The sequence below is a fragment of the Aphelocoma coerulescens genome, chromosome 5 (genome assembly GCF_041296385.1).
Source record: "Aphelocoma coerulescens isolate FSJ_1873_10779 chromosome 5, UR_Acoe_1.0, whole genome shotgun sequence".
Classification (NCBI taxonomy): Eukaryota; Metazoa; Chordata; class Aves; order Passeriformes; family Corvidae; genus Aphelocoma; species Aphelocoma coerulescens.
Genome location: NC_091019.1, coordinates 28,939,672 through 28,951,461, shown reverse-complemented (window position 1 = coordinate 28,951,461; position 11,790 = coordinate 28,939,672). Strand labels below are relative to the sequence as shown.

General features: G+C 40.3%; 1 protein-coding gene across 2 annotated transcripts in view; it reads left to right on the top strand.

Annotated features, from left to right (window-relative positions):
• LOC138111475 (transmembrane protein 263-like) overlaps positions 1-11,790 on the top strand; it is a 238,922-nt gene that overhangs the window by 21,041 nt on the left and 206,091 nt on the right. The window lies entirely within an intron of this gene.

Genomic DNA, 11,790 nt, shown 5'->3' with positions numbered 1-11,790 from the left:
CCAGCTCTGCCCTAGCTCCCCTTTAACTACACAGCATAGGTCATTACCCCTTTCCTGGTTGCCTTGAAAGAGAACCAAGACAAATGGGCCAGAAGGGAACAGCCAGAAAAGGGCTACTCTATAAGGGGGGCTCCCTAGGAGCTGTGGCTACAGGAGTCTCTCAGTACCTCAGCACAGCCTGTTTGATGTGTTGAGTTGCATCCAGAAGCTGAAGGCAGAGACAAGACTAAAGACAGGGACACAACATAGATCCAAGGTCCAGGAAAGAGACCAAGACTAGACCAAAGATACGATATGGAAGAAATGCAGTCACTCATCCTAGATCCTTTTTAAAGTTTGATTGCACTGTGGTGATTTAAACAGCACTTACTGAGCTCGCTCAGCAGCTGAGCAGTTTCATAAGTGAGCTGCCTCTGGACTCCTGGGTGAGCATCATCTGCTCCTGGCAAGTTGTTACTATTTACTGCACTGATTTGTGCTAAAACCCTTTCTTGTCAGCAGTGATATTTTCTCTGAGGCATTATTCCTAAACCTGAGATTTCCTCAGATCAACTCCTGTAAGGAATGTTTTATCAGGAACATCCCTGTTCTGCTCTGTAGCACATCAACCTAAGGGATGCACAGCTTTGCTGCAGTTACCTTATCTTCTCCTTTACTACTTGCTTATCTACTGATTCCATCAACTTTGATAGATTTCTGTTGGTTTTTAAAATTCTCTTTTAACCCATGTTATATGTTGCCATTTGTCAGAATTTACACTGCTTTTTATTTTCACCACTCAGATATTCCATTCTTTATTTCTGCTGCTCCCTGTGTCTAAGCATGATTGTTGTACTTTTACAGTGTCTAGTACACATCTTATTTCCATTTTGGATAATGATGTTTTCTTGCCATTTTCAAGTTTTATTCTTTTAGTTATTCCTCTTGTCTATTTTTGTTGCTTTTTGGGAATCTTTTTATAGGTTCGTATTACAAGTGTGCATTTTTCAGGTCTTTTTCTGCAACCAGAATTTGGACTTTATAAAAACACAGAAACATATATACATGTGCCTATGCATTTCCACAGCAGCTTTCAGGGCAATAAAGAAAACTGGATCCATACACAAGAGATTACTTTCAGATGAAATTTCTTAATAGGTAAGCATTGCATACCTGGGAGAAAACAAAACATTTCTTTCATAAATCTGTCAGGATGATACTTCAGAAATAGAATAGGTTCAGTTTCTCTGAGTATTTGTAGGGACAGCACATGTTTTGGGACTACACTGCTAGGCTAAAAAACGTGAAGAAAAATGTCCAAGTGGATAATAATGTTCAGAACTTTCTTAGCATGTCTCATTCAAATTATTATGAAAATACATTAAAATATTACGCTGAAAAAAGGGGTGAGTAGCTGCATTTCATCAATAAAGAAATTCAGATGCTGACTCCTGAAAAAGCATATCCAGGATCTCTCAGGAGTAGAATGAGAGCTGGTTCCCATGTCCTCACTCTCTATGCAGATTGCTACATATTCCTGACAAGCAATATTTGGCAAAGGAACAGAGCCTCCAGTTTTCAAGCATTCTCTTATAAGCACTTACAAAGCAGCTGGGTGCTATTATCTCATTTCTACACAGAAATTAAGGTCAAATCTGGAACAGGGAAATTTGAGAACCTGCTGCAGTATCTCAGTGCTGGTTGATATTTAAGTCAGGTATTTTAGATCCCAGTGTTCTACAAGGAAAAAAATTAAAATTCAGTTGGTCACTGTCTTTCTCCTGGAGACTTAAAAGGAGTTGAAAGTACTATATAGGGTACATTGCTGTCTCTGTCAGCTGAAGAGCCAGATACCTCATGAAGAGTAAAATTAAAGCAAGGAAAGAAGGAAGAGAAAAATAAGGTGACAGAATCTGAGTCTGCTGTATCTGAACCTGTGCTTTCTGACAGCTGTGGGATTGCCACAGCATTTTGTGCAGTTCTGCTAGGCAAACTTAGCACTTTCCCTGGCTGCAGTGGAGAACTGAGACCTTTAGCATTTTGCTTTTTAAGTAGCTCATATATTTTTCAGCAGTTACTAGAATCCATATAATTTGCCTGTGCTTTTATCTCCAGGGCAATGCTAGTATCCTATCTCCATGGTAGCTCTACAGTAGGCAAACCAAGATCAATTTTTTTCCTTTTAGAGCTATAATTATCAAGGCACAGCCCATTAGTGGAGAATAGTATGAAGGAGATGAAAGTTCCCTTTCTTGGCAGTAATGGTCCCACCACATTTCACTAGGCTCAGAAAAAGGCTTAACTGTACATGCTAATCCCCATATGCAGGTATAAAAGCATAAATGCATAAATGCAGAAGCACAGAGTTTTGCATAGGGGCAGTGTCTCTTGCAAGCACCTAACATACAAACACTAACAACTATTTGCTCTGCAAGGGGTTTTTTGGGAGTGTATGGAATCTCTGTAACAAGCATTTAAACAGTCTGTGCAAAATACTTCTCGTGTAGTTTTGTGGTGAAGCCATAAATGTATGAATCTCCCTCCCGCATCCCCCCTAATCCACTGCTGTGAGTTGGGTCTGAGATAGAACTGGATTACTGTCAAAGTGATGGTTATGTATTATGTCATCAGCTCTGAAGCATTGTTGTCACCCACTTTGTGTGCACCTCCAATTAAATATTCAGAAATACACAAGAGTGCATCCTTTGACTAATGTACTGCCAAGCATTTTTTTTTTTATATGTGTGCCTCCATCATTCCTGCTCATGCAGCATCCCCAGTGCATGGATTAATTCATGGTAAATTATTCCCTCTTTCATGCAGCTTTTGCTTCGAGTAATTATCTGGGAGCCTGTATTCTTACTAAAGTGAGACCAGTGCCTACATAATGAAATACAGTCCTCTAGAGTTAATTTATCATCTGAAGACTGGGACTTGCTCTAACCCTAATCTATAAGAAGAGAGTCAGTCACCTGTGTCAGCTTGTGATATATGTATTGACTGTAAACCACAGAAACTATGCATTGCATATTACACCGAAAGAAGGAACGTGTAACCCTATTCTTTGTTTACTACTAGTCATTCTGGGATTACAAGTGGTTGGTTTGAAGTGTTCAGCACCCTAGACACCATTCCAGGTGCTGACATCCGCCCTAGCCTAACATGATAGGCAGCTTGAACACAGACCTGCCTCTGTGGATGCTGTCTGGGGGATTTTTAGAATTTTTTTTGCCTAGTGAATGGACTTTCCTATCAATATTAATGTGTATTGCCAACTGCTCTTGGTGGAAACTTATTTTGAGCAGAAACTGTTGAATGTGGGTAGTTTTAAAAGCTACACAAAGTGTGCCTGTGTGAGAAGTAAAACATCTCTGGCAGTTACTGTGTCAGTGTGGTGACACTGACTGTCATTTTCCTTTTTGCTATAGATTCCCAGGTAGCTGGTCTCTGCCTGTTTCACTAGGCAGTTCAACAACACTATCAGTATTCCAGAGGGTCTCTTGGAACAGTAAGATGGATCTAATGCAAAGCAGTGGATGCTTTGTGGATCAGTGGTGAGGTTGGAAAGATGACCTGGGAGAGGGAGTAAGAGGGCAGGTCAGAGACACTTGGCTAAAGCTGCAGTGGATAAACAGATCTGGAATTAGTTACAGCCCAAAGTACACCTGTAGATCTTAGGAAAGTTCACACAGTGCCCAGCAGAGAAAAAAGCCACTGATGTTAATCTCTCATCTCTAAAAGAGGAAGGGAAAGGAAAATTCCACTTACTCAAAAGGAACACAGAAACTCAGCAGAAGGTTAACCAAGTCAATATTTCATTACATCTTAACACTGTGAGGTACAATTTATGCTGGAATAAAAGTGTATCTCAGTTCAGTGCCACTAGTATACTTTCTGGACCACAGATTCTGGGCTTGAAGGCAACTAGTTGATTTTTCATCCCTGTTGTTATCAATATTGAGAAGAAATTTTACCCTGGAGAGGGGAGATCACACGATGGATGATTAATTCATTAGAGGATGTTGGCCAGAAGCACAGGTTATAGGAAACACCATAACTCTGCAAGCATTATCACGTCAGTGTCTCCTTCCTATAAAAGAATTTACTGTCTGTGTAGGTGGAAAAAAGATACTTAAATAGGTCAAAAATACCCTGTAAAGAGAGAAACTACCATATGAATTTTATTGTTCATGATAGGGGTGAATTATTATCTAGAGCCTTGTTCTAACATCCTGAGAACAAATCACTGGTGATTCCAAATGCCAGCAGAATCTACTAGCAGAGCTTTGCTGTCTGTACAGTTCTGAGTCTTTGACATGAGTTCAAAGTAAAAATTAATCTGAAAATTTCTGAAATCTGGGAAGCCCCGTATGTGAATCCACTTATGTATCCTGGCATTTTGGCAGAAACAGTTTTCTATTGCAAGACTTTGGAGCCTACAGAAAAATTAAATTGCCTTTGTGCTCTGTAACTAAAGGCATATGAAATACAGCAGCTTTGTTTAAGTGAGCCCGAAAGTTCAAACTTGCTTATTTTCTGGTTTTTTTCCCTCATTAAAATTGTCAAAACTTGCTTTTATTGCCAAACACATGGCTTTTGATGAAATGCAGCTTTCAGTTGCTTTTTAGGCTGGATTTTGCAATTAATCTCATTTGAATTTTAATTTTGGAAACCTATAAGCATAGATGCTTTCACAGTTTATTCAGTATAAAGTGATTTCAAATCTTGTTAGTTTATTTTTCTCAGTGATTCAAAGTTAACCACATACTACATGAACAAGCTGTCTACCTTTATTATATTTTAAAGCTAAACTAAAATTAGTATCTTCTTCATTCTCAAAGAACATGAATTATAATTAAAAATAATTTTGTCTTCAGACTAAGCAGAATTCTTGATCAGTCTGAGAATTAAATGATGGGGTATCTGATGTATTCCTATCATACTGAAGCAAAAGACAAACCCTATGGAAAATGGTGAGAATTTTGTATGACTTCAATGATGAAGTCCTAAATTTAATATCTGAATTCTCCTATAAATATTATCTAATGAGCAGGAGGTGCAACCATTATAGCTTTGCTTCTATAATGGCTCTTCTTTCTTTATCATTTATCCCATCCTCACAGGTTGTAGCATTTGACACTTGGCGTTTGCAGGGATGTGCATGATAAAAGATATAGGTGAAAAATCACGCTGTAAGAACCCTTGGTTGCCAACAATGTGCCCTTTTTTTATACAGCCCATTTTGTACAAAATCTGACTAGAAGATGACATCATCTGTTGGTGGAAGTGCTTTGTCCATTTTATATAAGCCTGTTGTGCTTTGACGCTGGCTAAGCACCAGGCACGAAAAAACCATCTACTTATATTCCTCTGCTATAGCTGAGCAGAGGAGGGGGAATTGAAAACTTCATTTTTATTAGTTAAGGATTATTGAAAAAAAACCCCAACACATTAAGGTAAAGCAGGTTCAAAACTTAAACAGTATAAAGGAGATTTATTATTAACAGAATTAAAAGTAAAAAGGGCAATGAGAACAGAAACAAACCTTCAGAACACCTTTCTTTCCCAGTCCCTCCCTATTGACAGCGCAAGGAAACAAAACATGGGGCTTCGGTCAGTATTTCACTTCTTAAAAATCTTTCTTCAGTGTGCTTAAGGAAAAGAGTTTCTTCTGCTGTGCTGTAGAATCCTTCCCATGGGAAATAGTTCTCTGTGAACTTTTCTAGCGTGGTTTTAACTTCCACAAGCAGCAGTCCTGTGTGAACCTGCTGCAATATGAGTCCCTCCCACTGGCCAAGCAGTCTTCCCACAACTGCCCAGCATGTGTCATTTTAGTTCATGGGGTTTAGTCTTTCAAGTGATGCCTAGGTTTTAACTTTTATATTTTCCTGATTCTGCACTGCTTAGAGTGTAACTCTGAGGTTTCTTGTAGCTTGCTAATTTCTGCTCACTTGTGGTAGGTAGACATAACAAAGCCTCTCCTGGCCTGCTCTCCAAGGTCACCCAGACCGTCTTAGGCCCAAAAAGTATAAACCAAAGAGCTTCTAAGGGGGGCAAGCGGAGGGGAAATTACATCATTGAACTGACGCTTTAATTGGAGAATTAGCCCTGATATACAAATGAACCAAACCTATAAAGGTTTGAAGAACTCATGACCTGTCGTCCATCTTGGGGTCCATTTTTGGCAATAGCCTGTGGCTCCCAGGGTGTACCTCTGAAGGCCTTTCAAATAAATACCTATTTTATTCTTTTACTCCTGTCCAGTCTCTGTGTCTAGGAGGCCTCATAAGGCATCACAAGAATGAGCTGTTCTACTTTGGAAGAGAAGGCTCTCTTCCTCTGTCTCTCAAGGCAAGGGTCATCTCTCTCTGTCCAAGTTCCTCACTAGATTACAGCTGTTCAGTACCCACATGCTCCAGTGTGAGTACTCTTCTTCACAGGCTGCGTGTGGCTCTCTGCACCCCCCATGCACCTCATGAATTACTGGGAAACAGTTTGTTGTATCACAGTCCTCACCACTGCCTGCAGAAGAATCTCAGCTCTGGCGCTTGGAGCACCTCTTCCTTCTCCCTTATTTTTCACTGACCTCGGTGCCACCATGTTGGTTTTCCTCACCTTTCCTTTTTCTCTGACTTGGAAGAAAGTTGGTGTCTTTAAGGGGCAGTTGAGAGGTTGATCTCGTCCGGGCTCTGCATCGGGGAATCGCTCGCCATGTCTCTCGCTGCTGGCCACATGGTCCCTGCCGGCACCACACAGCGGGCCCGGCCGTGTGGTCCTCACCACCACCACATGGGCGGCTGTGGCCTCGGGAGGGCTCCTGACAGCTGCCCCACCCGCGCTCGGGAAAAGAAAAGTGTTTCCTGTGCTTTTTCCTTTCTTAAATATGTCGTCCCAGGGGCATTACCAACTTGTCTAATTGGGCTAGTAGCCTGCCCATCGTCAGAGCCTTCAATGTTTGGCTCTGTGCCAGACATAGAAGTTTTGAGCAGCTTTCCTCCCGCCCACTAAAACCAGGCTGTGTTAAACCAACACAAAGCCTCATGAAACACCTCCTGCCATAATGCAATAGAAACCCATTCTTTCTTGGTGCTCTGAGAACAAGCAGTCCATGTTGATAGTTCAGTGACTCCTTATATCATCTTCAATGTATTTATTTTCTTGTCATGTAACAAGTTTTGAGAGGCTCTCTCACAGGCATTAAACAGCTTGCCTCATTTAACAATGCTCTTTAAAAGAACTATAAAGAAACAAAGCAAAGAACCAGAAATAATGACACAATAAGCCAAGCTGATATTTGGAGCTCAGGATTTTACATGATTGAGCAAAAAAGCATTTGCATTCAGAGAAGTGGGCAGACTGATTACAGCTCTACAAGGTAATGGGTAAGTGCTCTATATCTATGCAGAAGGATGTTTAATAGAGATTTGAAATGGATTTTAGGTAAGAAATTTCCCAATAAGAGGGATATATAGTCACAAAATCTGCTTGATACATGATGGGTGTAACACATTATTATTTTATCACAGAAACATCAAAATCTCTTCCTTCCATGGGCAAGACACAGATGTTCTATGCACGAAGCAATATGTCAAATCCAGCTATAACTAATTTCAGAAATTATTAATGAGTCTCCTATTGTTACCATCCCTTAACAAGGCATTCAGAAATGTGCTGACTACTTGTCTACACTTGATTCCATTCCTTTTCTTGATACTTCTCCTTTTTTCCCTGACAAAAAAGACTTCCCACTGCCCAGGGGGAGCTGTGGCTTATCTTTATTTCATGCAACACCAAGCCACTCTTGGTTTTAAACATACCTGTACACTTTGCACTTAACGCTAAAATGCCATGTGAAGGACTGAAATCTGCACAAGGGCAAAAACCCTATTGCACACGAACTTTTGGCATTTCAAATTTTTCAGCTTGAGTGCCATGGGCCCTTCACAGGAGAGAGCAGGTGGAAACCTGTGGGCCTCTAAATGCTCCTTTCTACAAGCCAAATCACAAGACTGTCTATGCTTTTCTTGTTACACCATTAGAATTTAAGGGTGCTTTAAATGAATAGGAACTCCTTAAGATGAGTCAGTTCCTAAAATACGCTGTTACAAGTCCAGGATGCAGGAGGCTAAGTGATGCTCCTTGCTCTGCCACAAATGTTTTTTCTAGCATCTGATACCTTGTTCAGATTCCAGTGTAGGGTGGTGCTTAGGCAACTGACTGCTGTAAGTGTATAGCTTCCCTTGGTTTAGTTACCTTTGTGCCTTCAGCTCAACTTCATTCCCAGAGAGAATTTTATTAATTCTTTGCTGGAGTTGGAATGTTCTCCAATATCCAGCTACCCAATGCAGCAAGTACCTCTGTACCCTGCAGGGGTGTTGTAAAGGTGAAGTTAGGCAAGAGAGAATCAAATGCTGCTGTACTGACAGCTGTAGAAGCCTGTAAGACATACAAAGTTAGAGTTGGTCTCAAGACACAAGTCCTTCACCAAGATGTAGCATGAAAAAAACTGCTGCTTTGGTTTTGCAAAGTTGTGGCTAATTTGTTTGTTGGGTGTTCTTGGGATGCTTGAAAAGGCCAACAGCAAATTTATTTTCTCAAGGTAAGGGCAGTTTTTTTCATCTGGAACAGAGACATCCAGAGGAGTTGTAAAAGCTCCAGTTGTAACTAACCAGCAGCTGCATTGTCTGCAAATAATTTCCTTTCTAGCAGGACCCTTTAACACAGGAGCCAACTACTGCCACCATACTGTGGCCACCTGCTACAATGAATTATTACTGAGTATTATTTTCCTGTCTTACACCACCTGGCACTTGTGTTTCTTTTTGCTGCATTATGCTTTTTAACAGCAGGCAAGGTGAAGGCTGCTCAAATGTCACACAGGGCAAGAATGTGACTTAAAAAACTAGGGATGAAAAAATGGAGGTAAACAGGGGTAACAAGGCAGGGCCATTTGGCTTTATGATGCCAGTCACCTGCACTCAGGTGAAATTGAACCTTGCAGCAGTCTAATCTAGTATCAATTCTCTCTCTTTTAATGTTTCCATCCACCTGAGTGCTTTAAAACAATCATTAGTTATCTCAGTATGTTCTAATGCATCTAAGGGAAAGCTCTGTCATTGTAGGGGTGTGATCAGGGACTTCAGTTGTTGATCAGGTTCATATCTCTGAGCCAGTGTGTGCTTATCAGCATAGGCAAAAAGTGCTGAAATCTCATCTCCTAAAGTTAGTAAACGTGACAGGGAGAAGCTGTTATGTCATTCTGCACCTGAGGAATGGACTTTCTAGTTTACACAGAAAAAAATATACCTGAGTATCGCTCTTTCACTCTTTCACACACACTCACCCCTACACAAAACACAGTAACTTTTATAAAACTGTCTTTCTTTTTCTTTTGTTTAGGAATGTACTGTGACCAAATCTGAAGGTGAAAATATTTTTTTCACTGACTTCAACACTTTGAAGAAAATTATAAGTGAGCAATGCTTTAGTTAAGATGTTTGAGACCCCAGCCTTCACTGAAAATTCTAGGTAGGCAAACCTCCCAGATTGGTCCATACTTTGTGAAGGCTGGGAAGGGAATTTCTCCATGAAAAGACATCACTTTTAATTTACAAACAGTGGAATTTATGGAAGCATATACATTTAGCCGTATTTCTTCAACACACTTTTGAGCTGAATCTCACCAGATCAGAGCTGGAGTGCATTAAAAGCACTAAATCCTTTTGGATGTAACTGAACAGTAATTTTGGTGCTGCTGAAATAGCTTCAGGAATAAAGTACTTTCTGTGCATAGCACAAAGTAAACAAATTGCTTTCTCATTCTTTGCCCCCCTTCCTCACCCCCTATTTGTCTATCATCCAGAATATTCTGATTTTTCAGCTGGAACATTCTTTAAATGTTCTGCAGACATTGCAAACATTACAACCTAGAGTCAACTTCTTTAAAAGATTGCACTTCAATCTATTTTATTTTATGGGCTTAGGAATTTACTGAAAAAATAATTTTACATTCATCTGAAATTCTGTATTTTAAATGGAGAAAGTTGCATTTTGAACTTTACTGGAATGAATCATTTAACCTGGATGAGGGAAAAGGTATTTTTCTCTTTAACCCTTCATACTTTAGGCAATATTATTTTATTGTTAATCAAGCTATAATTTACATGTTAAACTCAACACAAACTTCATATAACCTTCTTTCTACCCACCAAAATACGGATTTGCATGACAAAGTTAAAAATTTAATATAATTCTACTAATACTGTTGACAAGATTATTTGATATAAATGTCATTTGTTTTGAAGGAAGGACTTACATTTTGGTTCTATTATTACAGTTAGTTTTACATCTCTAATATATAGGGTAGTATACACATGTTGTAGGTGTGCTAACATATGCACACACATATATGTGCAGATCTGTAGAAATTAGTGTGGTATGTGAAACCTCTGCTGAATTCACTGGCTCCCGCTACTGCTCTTCTGAGAAGATTCACGTGCTTGAAGTATGTTCATATGTGCATAAGAAATTATAAATTCTGCTATGAGAGTCTGTGACAGGAAAGGGCTGCAGATTACTTCCTCTGAGAAGTGATGCAGATAATTATGTAAGGCATGGATGCGTTGTAAAAAGCAAAGGAAAGGAATCTTTTTAATTGCCAGCCCTTGGGAGGTGAGGGAATTACTTTGGTGTCTTTCAAGAGTTTCCTATTTAGCTGAAAAATGGAAACCAGTCTTATGGTACCACTCCAAGGAGGTTCTGCAATTAGAAATGACAGTATGAAACAAACAAAAAATTAACTGTGCACTGACAGAATGTATTCCTAGTCTTTAAGCAATGTAATTGTTACTTTTATGGTTTCTGACTAAATAGGGTCCACTAGATTCCAGAATGCTTTAGAAGACATGTATGGGTGCCAAGGGCACTTCTTCAGAGAAGAAATTGCAACATTTCTTAGTCAAGCAGTTAAAAAAAGGAGCAAAAGTAGGCTTTCCTCTTTTGGAGTCAACCACTTGTTGAGTTGTAGTTATGTTCTCTACATATTAACTCAGTATCATATGTAGAATAATACTAAATCAGAGAAAAATGAACTCTTAATCACTGTCATTTGCTTAATGTTGTTTTCTCTCCCTGTTTCAGGAACCATTACTTCAAACCTCTCTTCTTTTTGTTTTGCTTTGTCTGGCTTCTCACATCACACTAAGCCATCCACTAGCAGAACACGCTTCTATCCATGTGTGTGACTGTGCTTAGTGATAGTTTTAAAGCAATACACGAGAAAGAAAACTTCAGACGCCAAAGATTATTTGCAGATTCTTTTATCTTTGCCACCAAACTGTACTCCCCCGCGTGAAGCAGCAGCATGGGCGCAGCGCCCATCCTGCAGGCTGGAGCCATGCTCCATTGGCTGAGGATAACGGGAGGAGAGGGCTCGAAAGCCCCATGCCCTCCTGGTCACCCAGCTTGTGACTAGGATCGATTGTCCAGCTGGTGAGGGGTCTGGAGCGCATGTCCTGTGACGAGCGGCTGAGGGAGATGGGGATGTTTAGGCTGGGGAAAAGGAGGCTCAGGGGTGACGTCTCTCTACAGCTTCCTGACAGGAGGTTATAGCCAGCTGGGGGCCCGTGCCTTCTCCCAGGTAACAACTGACACGATGAGGGGACGTAGTCTCAAGCTGCACCAGGGGAGGTTCAGGTTGGACATTAGGAGCAATTTCTTCACAGTAAGGGTGGTTAGACACTGCAATGGACTGACTAGGGAGGTGGGGGAATCATCGTCCATGGAGTTAAAACTGGATGCGGCATTTAGTGC